Source organism: Neophocaena asiaeorientalis, unplaced genomic scaffold, assembly GCF_003031525.2.
Source record: "Neophocaena asiaeorientalis asiaeorientalis breed wild unplaced genomic scaffold, Neophocaena_asiaeorientalis_V1.1 scaffold39, whole genome shotgun sequence".
NCBI classification, from domain to species: domain Eukaryota; kingdom Metazoa; phylum Chordata; class Mammalia; order Artiodactyla; family Phocoenidae; genus Neophocaena; species Neophocaena asiaeorientalis.
Genome location: NW_020175670.1, coordinates 1,830,833 through 1,844,702, shown reverse-complemented (window position 1 = coordinate 1,844,702; position 13,870 = coordinate 1,830,833).

Genomic DNA, 13,870 nt, shown 5'->3' with positions numbered 1-13,870 from the left:
CAAATACGCTCCAAGGAATCAACTCAAACCTTCCTGGTGAGGCTTCTAAATTTTTCCTCATGTGCAGGGTAGTCAATGAGCTGAGCGACCAAGCATCTATGGTACCATATCTCTTCAAAATTTAATATGCTAACAATCTCATTACCCATGTACTATAATAAGAACATCTGTCAAAGTGCACGAGTATATGAACTAATGGATTCCTGAATATTTTTGTCATTCAGTTGAAGACCTGTCCTGAGATTTGGGGGTCAATTACTGGCAATATATTATTCAGTCAGATATAGGTTACAAATTTGTTTCTTGGCAAAGTCATTCTCTAGTCTAGACAACGGTCCTCAAATATAAACTTGTATTAGAATTATGTCAGAACCTTTATAAATATTTAGATGTTTCCCTGATTTACTGTGGTTTTTATTCAGCAGTTTGGGAGCTGTTTCACAATATATGACAAGTTCTCTCAAATGATTAGTTTGAATATAAACATTTGAGAACCTTTGCTCCGAACAAAATGTTAACTATATGAGCTCCGTATCAGGAGTCAGAAGAAACAGAATCAGCATAACTAGTCACTTCAAGTTTTGTTACCATGCATGTATCTTAGAGCCTCTTTTATCTTTTTTTCCCCAATGGGTCATAGTCTGGCAGTTTGATCAATAAGCAGTTTCTGGTCACTTGCTTCCTCGCACCCTTAGTTAAGAAGCTTGACTGGGTCCAAAATATTCATATATTACAAATTCCCCAGGTGAATCCTTATGATTCAAGTCCTCCAGTGTTGAGGACAGGGTAATTTTTATTTATTCATTAAGTGAGTATTTTGACTTATCATTCTTAATATTTCCCTTGATTTCTCAAGGCATATAATTTTGTTTGTTTTTGTTTTAGTTTTGGGGTACGTGGGCCTCTCACTGTTGTGGCCTCTCCCGTTGCGGAGCACAGGCTCCGGACACGCAGGCTCTGCGGCCACGGCTCACGGGCCCAGCCGCTCCGCGGCATGTGGGATCTTCCCCGACCGGGGCACGAACCCAGGTCCCCTGCATCGGCAGGCGGACTCTCAACCACTGCGCCACCAGGGAAGCCCTCAAGGCATATAATTTTAAAAATCGTGTTAAGGGTCACATAAATTAAAAGGGTACATCTTTTCTCAGATTTACAAGGGCTCCTTATCCCAGTGAAGAAAGTAAAAGGGAAGGGAAATAGACACACTTTCATGCACCATCTGCTTCACATATTTAATCCTCCACATAATCTAGTCTTTATTAACCATGGTTTGCATTTGAGGAGACAGATCTCGCATGAGTATGAGTAACTTGATCACGTTCATAAAGTCAATAAATGGCAGAAGTGGGATACTAATTGAGATCTTACTGATGCCAAGTCCCAAGAACTATTTATTACACTATGCTGGCCTCCCAAAATATGGTGATAATAGTGAAAAAATGAAAACTTCTTATGTAATGCTAGACTGGATTCATCATTTGACTATTCTCTCGGTAAAACTCATGCTGTAAATATCTGGAACTTTTAAAAATACCAACATTAAAATCTACCACTGTTTTATTTTTAAACTATATCCTCACTTTTGGATTCCATGTCCTAAAAAATTTATTATTTTATTATTATGTTCCCAATTTCTTAGTATATTGAAATAAGAATTTTAATATTTTAGCAAAATGCAGGGTTAGCAGTAATTCAGGAAATTCTTGAGAGATGAATTTCAAGGGAAAGAATGAAATAAATCTGTAAAGGATTTTTCTAGAACATTTAGAAGAAAACCTACTAGCTTTTATCATATATAAGATCACTCTCAAGCTCATCCTTCCTCTATCAGATAGGCATATTCAATGTAACATAATACAAATGTATCAAACTATAAAATACTTATGCTATAGTTTGATATAAAACTTGGATTGCCTTGATAAAGCACATCTTGACATTGTGTTTAATACTAAAGTTCATCTAGAACCTAGTGCTACGCTTGAGTACATCATTTAAGATATCTCTAAAGGCACATTTTAGAGGGTTCTTCTTTAAGGAAATGTTTCTATATCAGAAATATTCACACTGTGTGTAAGTCTGCTCAAACCAATACTTTCCATTTGCTTGTAATGCACATTAGACTAATGTAACCTATGCAGTCTTATGGCAGCAATTAGACCTTGAAGTCCATAAATCATTTGCTTCATTTTTCCTAAGAGGAAGAGCTTTCATTCTCATTTCTTTTCCTTTCTCACTTTCTATTCTATTCTCCTTATCTCATTTGCTTTTCATATTTCTGTCCTTTTTCCCAAAGAACTATGCTTAAGCAGAACATTATGCTACATTGGCAACATACAGGAATCTCTATCAGCAGACACAAAATGTACACTAGCTCTTGTCAGCTCTAATCACAATGACACTGTCAAGTGCAGTGAAGTTACAATAATTTAGTTTAGAGCACTTCAATTATAAATCCTGACAGTGGTATGAATATTGGTTTACAGAAGAAGTCTCTAAGTAGATACTCTGTCACATAAGGGAGAAACCTTTAAAAATTAAAGCTAATGATAACTTTAATGAAAGAAACTCCCTGGATACACTCTTTAACCATATAAATTCAATTTAGATTAAATGTGAAAGTTTAGAATTTTTTAATTTTAGGTGAAAGTACTCTAGACTCTGTGATTATTGCTACATTTATGCCTGGTTTGGTTTCCAAACTAACTGCATCATGACTAATTATTGTAATAATTTTTATAATGCATTTTATCACTATAATCAAATACTAGGCTCAATAAACAGGCAAAAAAGAGAATCACATAGTATGTTGAAAAATTAATGGCTATTATCTTGCAATTAATAGATTGTTTTAAATATATTTTGTATTAATGTTTAGCTTTTTAAATATATAATTCAAAGTAACATATTCTTTTAGATTAACTATTGAATATAAATAAGAGTCATTCTAACAAAATATAATGTATAGAAATATAATTTAAATTTCTGTTAAAATTGGGGACAGATATTAACTTTTAGAGAAATGAGAGGTCCTAGGTTCTATTACAGATTATAGTACTCTCTAGTAGAGATTTTGGAAAAGCCATCATATATTATTTTCTTCTAAATTCTACAGCAATAAAATGAGGTATATTAAACCTTCTTAAGCAAAGTTCTATAATTTAAATTATAAGCAGTTTGAAACAACCCAATCCAAAAATGGGCAGAAGACCTAAATAGACATTTCTCCAAAGAAGATATACAGAATGCCAACAAACACATGAAAGAATGCTCAACATCATTAATCATTAGAGAAATGCAAATCAAAACTACAATGAGCTATCATCTCACACCAGTCAGAATGGCCATCATCAAAAAATCTAGAAACAATAAATGCTGGAGAGGGTGTGGAGAAAAGGGAACACTCTTGCACTGCTGGTGGGAATGTGAATTGGTTCAGCCACTATGGAGAACAGTATGGAGGTTCCTTAAAAAACTACAAATAGAATTACCATATGACCCAGCAATCCCACTACTGGGCATATACCCTGAGAAAACCAAAATTCAAAAAGAGTCATGTACCAAAATGTTCATTGCAGCTCTATTTACAATAGCCAGGAGATGGAAACAACCTAAGCGCCCATCATCGGATGAATGGATAAAGAAGATGTGGCACATATATACAATGGAATATTACTCAGCCTTAAAAAGAAATGAAACTGAGTTATTTGTAATGAGATGGATAGACCTAGAGTCTGTCATACAGAGTGAAGTAAGTCAGAAAGAAAAAGACAAATACCGTATGCTAACACATATATATGGAATTTAAGGGAAAAAAAATGTCATGAAGAACCTAGGGGTAAGACAGGAATAAAGACGCAGACCTACTGGAGAACGGACTTGATGATATGGGGAGGGGGAAGGGTGAGCTTTGACAGGGCGAGAAAGAGTCATGGACATATACACACTAACAAACGTAGTAAGGTAGATAGCTAGGGGGAAGCAGCCGCAAGGCACAGGGATATTAGCTCGGTGCTTTTTGACAGCCTGGAGGGGTGGGATAGGGAGAGTGGGAGGGAGGGAGACGCAAGAGGGAAGACATATGGGAACATATGTATATGTATAACTGATTCACTTTGTTATAAAGCAGAAACTACAACACCATTTTAAAGCAATTATACCCTAATAAAGATGTTTCAAAAATAAATAAATTATAAGCAGTTTGGAAAAAAACCAGTTTTACAATGCAAATAAATCAGCCTGAATAGCTAATTTTGTTCAGCTATTTTTTGCTATTTCATTTTAACCTTTTGTTTACATAGGCAAGCACAGTTTCTGTTTCTTTTTCATCTAAAGAGTGTCCATTATTGGCATAGATTTGGAACAAATCAACTGTGTGAGAAAAAGTGGAACAGAAGGAAAGACACATAAGAGCCAAAATTTGCTATGCCTTTTTTTTTCCCCTCTAGCACCTGGAATATAAGCATTGGCTTTTCCATGGGATAAAAGGGGCAAAATACTAAGACCATAATAAATACATTGTAACTTCTGACTACTGCCTCTTATATTACAGATGTCTAATATATCATGTTCTCTCTGCTTTTGCTTATAATACCCAGTAGGGCTGTGCTCCTTTCTGGAGGCTCTAGGAAGGAATCTGACCCCAGGCTCATTCAACTGGCAGGATTCATTTTCTTTCACTTGTTGTAGGAACCCATTTCCTTGCTGGCTGTCAGCAAAGGGCTGGTCTTTGTTCCTAGAGGCCACCCACCTTCCTTCTCCTGTTTCCATATATCCCCAACTTCCTCCAAAAATGGCAGGTGTAATCTCTCTCATGCTTCATATATCTCCCCTTCAGGTGTACCCTTCTGATGGATTCCCCAAATAAAAGGGAAAGTATTGCCTTATTTTTTTCTTACCAATATTTAGTACTTTCAGTGTATAGTACTTGCATCTATTTTGCTACATTTTTTAAATTTTCTATTTAAGATAACCATTTTCCCACAACAACTATAAATTCGACATGCTCTGCTGTTTTAAGTCACCACGTTTGTGGTGATTTTTTACAGAAGCCTCAGGAGATTAATACATCATACATATACAATTCTAGAGGAAGCAAAATTAATCTATAGTCACAGCAGATATCATCTGAATCAGGGATAAGGGAAGGGTCGCCTGCAAAGTGACATACAGGGACTTTTTGGGGAGATGGAAAATGTTATGTATCTTGACTGTGGTTATGGTTACATCAGTATGTATATTTGTCATAACTCATGGAACTACACAATTAAAATACTGTTAATTATACTTTAATAAATTAGAAATATGATTCCTCAATTCATTGATCATTTAATCTTATAGGCAAATCATCACACTGCCTCTAGGCAATGTGCGTAGGATGAAATGCACAGAGGTGAAAGTAAGGTTTGTCCTTTCACTATGGTCAAGTCCTATAAAGATACCATGGTCTCACTATATTTATGCCTGAATGTACGATACATCTCAAAGAGGTGCATAATCTGGGAAGCAGTGAGATAGCAACCCTTGGTCTCAGAGGTTTTCTTTGTTGGCTCCATAGTGGTTTGCTACCTTTATTTTGCCTTACCATTGCTGAAATTTGATTATAAATCACCCCAGCTTCTGAACAAATGAAAAGTCACAAACAATAATGAAACAATTTTCTTTGTTTTGGGTAACAGAAGATGGTCAGTCAGAGCAAGTCAGTGGAGCAATAATCACTGCCAGCCTGTATTATTTTGTGTTAATAATGTTTCTGAGCATAGCTGAGGAATCAATTTACTACTCTAAAAATTTTGCAAGGGAGAGTGAACAACCGATTCTATCAATAATTTGAGGAACATTTATTAACTCCTGAGTGGGTGAAATGTCAAGATATTTGCTTATCTCTAAATCAGGAAGACACTGAGTTACTGTGATTAACTTTAACATGTGGGAGGGAACTCTTACACTGGATTGTGGAGGATATAAAAATAGCACAAAGACATAGATAAAATTGTTCATGAAGCACTGTCAGAATGAAGAGGAGATCAGAGCAGGCAACGAGGAAATACTAATTAGCAAACAAGCCTCTTGCTTTACTTTAAGCATCTCTCCCCACTACCTCTCCCTTCACCTATCTTGATTCTGTTACTTTTGTGACTCTAAACATTACATTTTGGCATAACTGGAAAAATATCCACCCATTTATATAATTTTATAAGTTAAAGCAACTACATCATTGACCAGAATCATGAGAGACAGGGAAGTCCCACAGTTTACCTTACAGAATATGAAAACTGCTTCATGGTGTAACTTCTGCTAATGATAACATGAAGACCTTTGTCCTAAACTTTTAGTATCTAGAGTTCAGACTTGGGCATGTGGTCATATTCATAGGCATTTTAACCTCTTGGCCCTAATATGTGTTTTCGTTTTATTTTATAACGTTCATATGCAATGTTCGGAGAAAAAAGGCAAAGGATCAGATTTAGAGTGTAACCAGAAAATCTGACCAACTGGCTGCCAGCTTTATTTTGGAGGAATGCACTTTCCAGAGTAAATGATATATAATAAAAGAATACAAATGACTATACGTTAGCTTAGTGAAGACACTGAGGCAGGTGGATTCCAGCAGAGGGAAGAGCATATTGAGATGTCATGTGAAATAACAGAGAATAAAGATGCAGACCTACTAGAGAATGGACTTGAGGATACAGGGAGGGGGAAGGGTAAGCTGGGACAAAGTGAGCGAGTGGCATGGACATATAGACACTACCAAACGTAAAATAGCTAGCTAGTGGGAAGCAGCCGCATAGCACAGGGAGATCAGCTCTGTGCTTTGTGACCACCTAGAGGGGTGGGATAAGGAGGGTGGGAGACGCAAGAGGGAAGAGATATGGGGACATATGTATAACTGATTCACTTTGTTATAAAGCAGAAACTAACACACCATTGTAAAGCAATTATATTCCAATAAAAATGTTAAAAATAAATAATGAATAAGTTTAAAAAAATAGTACTTTTAAAGAACAAAAAAAAATTCAATATTACTGAATAATAGAGCTTTGGATGAAGAGTTTTTGAAAGATGTAGCTGGAGAGATATAAGAACAAGAAAATAAACCAGAGAAAAGGATTGTGATTTGACTTATACTAAGAGCAATGAAGGACTCATGGGTTTTCATCAAGGCAATGGAATGTTCAGATCTTCCTGTACTGGAGAAACTGAGAAACTTTCAATCTTGGGACCTAGGGTAGACTTCTTCACATCTACTATTACTGAGTACAGGAAGTATCCAAAGTAGATTGAGAGAGATCAAAGCTCCCATGACTGTCAGAGGTTATATGTGAAGTTTGAGGCCAAATCCCTGAAGGGGTAGGCTGAAGTCTGTAAGGCTAGAGAGTTAGACTGTGGAAACTTAATATTATGAACTCTGAAAATTCAATATCCTTTTTCCTTATAATGAAAGCTTCTTTTTTTTTCTTTCAGAAAAACTTACCTCTCATGCCTACAGAGATGAACCTAAAACCCAGAATGGCCAATCAAAGTATTCATAATGATTAGCTCAGAGGTAGACATATAAATTAAGCAAAAGCAGTTATTTGGGGCAATTAAGATGCATACTGAAGGAGGAGATTAGCTCTCATTACTTTTTAATTGTCAGCTAAAAGAGCATTATAAGTCTAAAAGTTTTATTAGCAATTTCTGCCATAATATGGACAGAAATTAATTGATTTTGTTTAAGTTACTTTGAGATTTAGTGCTGTCACCACTGCAAATATCCTAGCTGATATGTGTATTAATAGAAAAACAAATTTACTTGGCATCAGAATGTAGTAACATTTTAATGAATTATAAAACTATAATTTCATTAAATATATGTATATATGGTATAACTCAGGACAACTTATAATTTACAATAGAAAAAATAATAATCAGAGGATATTAACTATAAGCAAAGTAATCAAAATCATATACTGAGTATACATTATGTGCTGAAATGTAAAAATGAGATGAACTAATACATTTTAACAATTTAAGGTCACACCCTAATGGTATATACAAATATTTAATACACATGCAAAATCCATGAAATTTATTGCTGTGTGTTTATTTAAGAACCTTCACTTGCATTGTATTGAAGTCCTGTTTTAGCATCAGGTCAAAAATAGGTCAAAAATATTTTGTCCTGAAGCAGAACAACCTTTAAAAAGTATTATTTGCATTCCATACAAGATTACTGCAGGGGCCTTAGGATTTTTTTGAGTCTTCTGTGAAGACTGCTTTGAAGGCCAAAGTGCATATCACTGTATTCCAGGCGACATATCTTGCTCTCACTCACAAATTAAACAACATATGCCAACTCTGTAATGATGTATGCAGTGAATACACCTGAATAGTTCACTAATTGTTTGGTTAGAAGAAGCACTTTGGGAAATGTATGTTATGGTATCAACATTATCTATTTTTTCTATTTCCCAAGAGAGTAAAATAAGAATATTATCTTCAGAGTCGCCACCGCTACCATCATGGGCTCCAGAGGTGGACATGGGCCGCCGCTACAAGACCGGTGAACAGGCGCCAAGGGCTGCCCCTGCTGTCCCAGAGTGTGTGGACAGCAAGCAGCTGCCCATATGAGACCGGTGAGCAAGATCCAAGCCCTGCCCCCACCATACTGGAAGCACACAAGGGCCACTGCACCTGCACACCCCCATATCAAGGAAATAACAGCACACATTGAGGAGTCAGCAAGCATCCAAACTAAAAGCAGCCCCTCAATTCCAGAAAAGATGGTGAAGTATAAGGATTTCACTGAAGTTCACCTCCCCTCACAAAAACACCAAAATCACAACTAACTGCTGAACAACCATCAACAAAAAAGACTGGAACCTACCAGAAAAGATATTTTACATTTAAAAGACAAAGAAGAAGCCACAAGACTGTAGGAGGGGCACTTTCACAACATAATCAAATTCCATCCCCACCATGTGGGCAACCCACAGACTGGAAAATAGTTATATCACAGAGGTTATCCCATAAGAGTGAGAGTCCTGAGCCCCATGTCAGGTTCCCCAGCCTGAGGATCTGGCATCAGGAGGAGGAACCACCAGAGCATTTGGCTTTGAAGGCCAGCGGGGCTTGAGTGCAGGAGCTCCACAGGACTAGGGGAAACAGAAACTCCACTCTTGAAAGGCACACACAAGGTTACACATACAGTGGGACCTAGCACACTAACTCTATATTGTGAAAATGACTATACTACCCAAGGCAATCTACAGATTCCACACAATCCCAATCAAATTGCCAATGGTATTTTTCACAGAAATAGAACAAAAAATTTTTTAATTTGTATGGAAACACAAATAGCCAAAGCAAACCTCAGAAAGAAAAACGGAGCTGCAGGTATCAGGCTCCCTGACTTCAGACTATACTACAAAGCTACAGTAATAAAAACAGTATGGTACTGTCACAAAAACAGAAATATCTATCAGTGGAACAGGATAGAAAGCCCAGAAATAAACACATGTACCTATGTTCAATTGATCTATGATAAAGGAGGCAAGAATATACAATGGAGAAGACAAATTCTTCAATAAGTGGTGTTGGGAAAACTGGACAGCTACATGTAAAAGAATGAAATTAGAACATTCTCTAACACCATACACAAAAATAAACTCAAAATGGATTAAAGACCTAAATGTAAGGCTGGACACTATAAAACTCTTTGAGGAAAACATAGGCAGAACACTCTTTGACATAAATCACAGCAAGATCTTTTTTGATCCACCTCCTCAAGTAATGAAAATAAAAACAAAAATAAACAAATGGGACCTAACTAAACTTAAAAGCTTTTGCACAGCAAAGGGAACCATAAATAAAACAAAAAGACAACCCACAGAATGGGAGAAAATATTTGCAAATGAAGTGACTGACAAGGGATTAATCTCCAAAATATACAAACAGCTCACGCAGCTCAATATCAAAAAACAAATAACCCAATCAAAAACTGGGCAGAAGATCTAAATAGACATTTCTCCAAAGAAGATATACAGATGGCCAAAAAGCACATGAAAAGATGCTCAATATCATTAATTATCAGAGAAATACAAATTAAAGCTACAATGAGGTATCATCTCACACAGGCCAGAATGGCCATCATCAAAAAGTCTACAAACAATACATGCTGGAGACAGTGTGGAGAAAAGGGAACCCTCCTACACTGTTGGTGGGAATGTAAATTGGTACAACCACTATGGAGAATGGTATGGAGGTTCCTTAAAAAACTAAAAATAGACCTACCATATGCCCACTCCTGGGCACATGTCCAGAGAAAACCATAATTTGAAAAGATACATGCACCCAAATGTTCATTGCAGCACTATTTACAATAACCAAGAAAAGGAAGCAACCTAAATGCCCATCGACAGAGGAATGGAGAAAAGAAGATGTGGTACATATATACAATGGAGTATTCCTCAGCCATAAAAAAGAACTAATGCCATTTCCAGCTACATGACTGTACCTAGAGATTATCATACTAAGTGAAGTGAGTCAGACAGAGAAAGACAAATATCATATATCACTTATATGTGAAATCTAATTTTTAAAAATGATACAAATGAACTTATTTACAAAACAGAAACAGATATTGAAAACAAACTTATGGTTACCAAAGGGGAAATGTTAGCGGGGGGAGGAATAAATCAGGAGCTTGGGATTAACATACACACACTACTATATATAGATAGCCAACAAGGACCTACTGTATAGCACAGGCACCTCTACTCAATATTCTGTGATAACCTGTATGAGAAAAGAATCTGTAAAAGAATGAATATATATATATGTATAACTGAATCACTTTGATGTACACCTGAAACTAACAGAACATTGTAAATCAACTATAATCCAATATAATTTTTAAAAATAATAAAAAACAAAATCTATTTCTTTTTGAAAGTCAAAGAAAGAGTATCATCTTCAGTTCAATGAATTACACCTAACATGATATTCTAACAGCAAAATTCATTAAAAGTAATAAACACTGTCTGAATGTTCATGGATCTATTGAATCAATGACAGTGGGAGTCTATAAAAATATTTACTAATTTTACTCAAGTCTGTATGGCACCAATGATGGTTATACACATAGAAAACACAAAAGCAATATTAAGTATACTTTTTAATTTTAAATAATCTAGTTATATTTTTAAGAAATTACTAATAGAACTATTGCAAAAAAAATAACATTGTTTGAACTTCATTTGTTTTGTTTTGATTTTAATGATCCATGAAATATTAATTTCAGTGGTTATGAGTGTTATCACACTTCTATGATTCAAAGTTCAATCAATCACAAATCAAATCAGGACATCCAGAATGTGCTCGGTTTTTTGTTTGTTTAGAACTTCAGTGTCGTTGGGACCCAGACCACATCAACCATCATAAATTGCTGACCACCATGCTTCAGGTCATATTCATACATACCTTGGTCCTGGCTGTGGACCCTGCAGTGCCCTGTAAACTGGCTCTCATCCTTCAGTGTGGTCTGGAAGCCCCTGGAGAACACAGAGTTAGACCCAAGGATGAGAGTGCCTTTGTAGAAGTCCAGGAACCCTGTAGCGTACTTCCAGCATACTGTTGGAGGAAAAAAAAAAAAAAAAATGAGTTTGGATGCACTAGAGAGGGTAAAAGGGACAGTCTGACTTTACCTGCATAACCCCTCCCTCAAGGCAGCACAGATTAGTGCCAAAAGAGACCATCTTGGCCCATGATTTCTCACATGGAGAAAGTGAAAGCATATGAATGAGTACTCAGATTCCCCAGCCAAGTGAGATGCTGCCCAAGAGGCCCATTTCTTCTTCACCCCATCCAGAGAACTGAGTCACGAGCAGCACTACTTGGGGTAGGGAAGATGCTGTGAGAGTGGCAGAGAGGAGTCTCAGAGGCCTTAGAGGGACGTGGATCCGGATCCTGTTTACTGCATCTTGGACTCCATCAAGAAGCCTGCCCAATAGCCACTGGGGAAGCCTCACCGTGGATCTTCCCAACTGGTCCATGGGCACCCCTAGTGCTCTGTGCAACTCACCACACACCCCCCCCAAATTGTGTGGCGAGCTCCTTGTGCACACTCCTGATGGAGGCAAACAAGCTTTGGCAGATGGCTAGTGAGCACTGCAGAAAATCAGTCTCAATCTGCAGGCCAGGAAGCAACCACTAATTTGAGCTCTAGCGTCACCCCTGGGAAAGCAAAAGGGAGGCTAGCAACCTGCCTAGTGTGTTGCAGGATGGAGAGAAGGCACATAAGCTTAAGAATTCTGCCACAAGGGGAAGCAAGAAATGTGAGGCAGGTGTATCCACAGAAGGACTGAGAAAGCCTAAGAATTCCTAGTAGGCAGTGGGAAGGTATTTCTTTCTTAAAATCAGTCAGTAAAGACTAGAAGTAACTCTTACTTCTAATGGAAGGACAGCAACCGCAAGAAGTACATGAAACATAAAAAATCATGGAAACATGACACCAACAGGGGATCGCAATAATCTGCTAGTAACCGATCCCAAAAACATCCCTGATAAAGAATTCAAAACAGCTGGGGTTTTCCCTTGTAACGAGAACTTCTAAGATCCACTCTCTTAGCAACTTTAAATATACAATACAATATTAACTGAAGTCACCATGCTGTACTGTTACATTCCCCATTAGTTATTTATTTTATAACTAGAAGTTTGTTCTGGTTCTTTCCTGTCCTTGCCCAGCCACTCGGCTGCACAAGGTCAGAAGGGCCCAGCCAGCTGCTGACCCGCCATGCTGTCCCGCTTCCAGGGAGGCCAGGAAGGCAAGGACAGGGCTTTCCACTTCCCAGTTGCAGGGGTCCCGGCGTACTTCAACCGGCGAGCGCAGGTGCGCGCCCCGGCAGAGCGCAGCGTGTGGTACAGTAATGGGACCCCAGCCCTCCCTCCGCGCCCCCCAACACCCCGCAACCCGCCTCAAGGCGGCGGCGCAGGCGCAGAGGCGCCACCCTTCCCCCGCCCTGCGAGCAACAAGCCCGAACGCCAGCCCAGCTGAAGCCGAAGCCTGAGCAAGACGCCAGGCAGCAGCGAGCCCAGCCTCCTACAAGGGGACGGAAGGGGCCGGAGCCCGAAGAGGAAGCACAAGTGCCACTACGCAGGCTGCGAGAAAGTTTTGGGGCTGGGAACTCACACAGGCACACGGCCCTTCGCTGGCGGCTGGCAGCACGGCTTGCTGAAGTTCGAATTCCGCGCCTCCGGCGAGCTGGCGCAGCACCGCCTCACTGCGCACGCGCGAGAAGTTGCGAGGCCCACCTGTGGGAAGCTCGTCGGGCGCAGCCGAGGACCTCCAGAGGAAGCTCGCGCGCAGCCGCACGGCTTTCAGCCCTGGCGGGACCCACACCGTCTCTCTCCCTTTTCGACTACAGCCGCTCCGACCTCAGCAGCACCACCGTCAGCGCCCCCAGCTCGCCCAGAGCGCCGCCCGCTTGGGCTGCCAGGCCGCTGGGGCCGATTTTCTGTGGCAGCACAACCTTCGTCAATCTCTACTGCGAGCTCCGCGCTCCCCGCCCCTCATCCCGTGGGCCCGAGGCCTGAGGACCCTCCCCGCCTTGTTACCGCCGTGGGGAGGGGCTCTCCCTTCCTCTCGGGATTCCGTGTCTTTTCCTTCTGTAATGAGAAAGAAGAAGAACTTCATGAAGTCAACAACAATGAAAACAAGTTTCTTCACTTCAGGGGTCAGAGTAAACTTGTAAAACAACAGCGACAACCGCAAAAAACACCATGCGCAAAGAGCACAGTACACATACCCACGAAGGTGAGAGAGTCAGTGGTGTTGAACCCCGCTTTCTCAGGGATGGACATGTTCCAGGGGTCGGTAAGGAGGCTC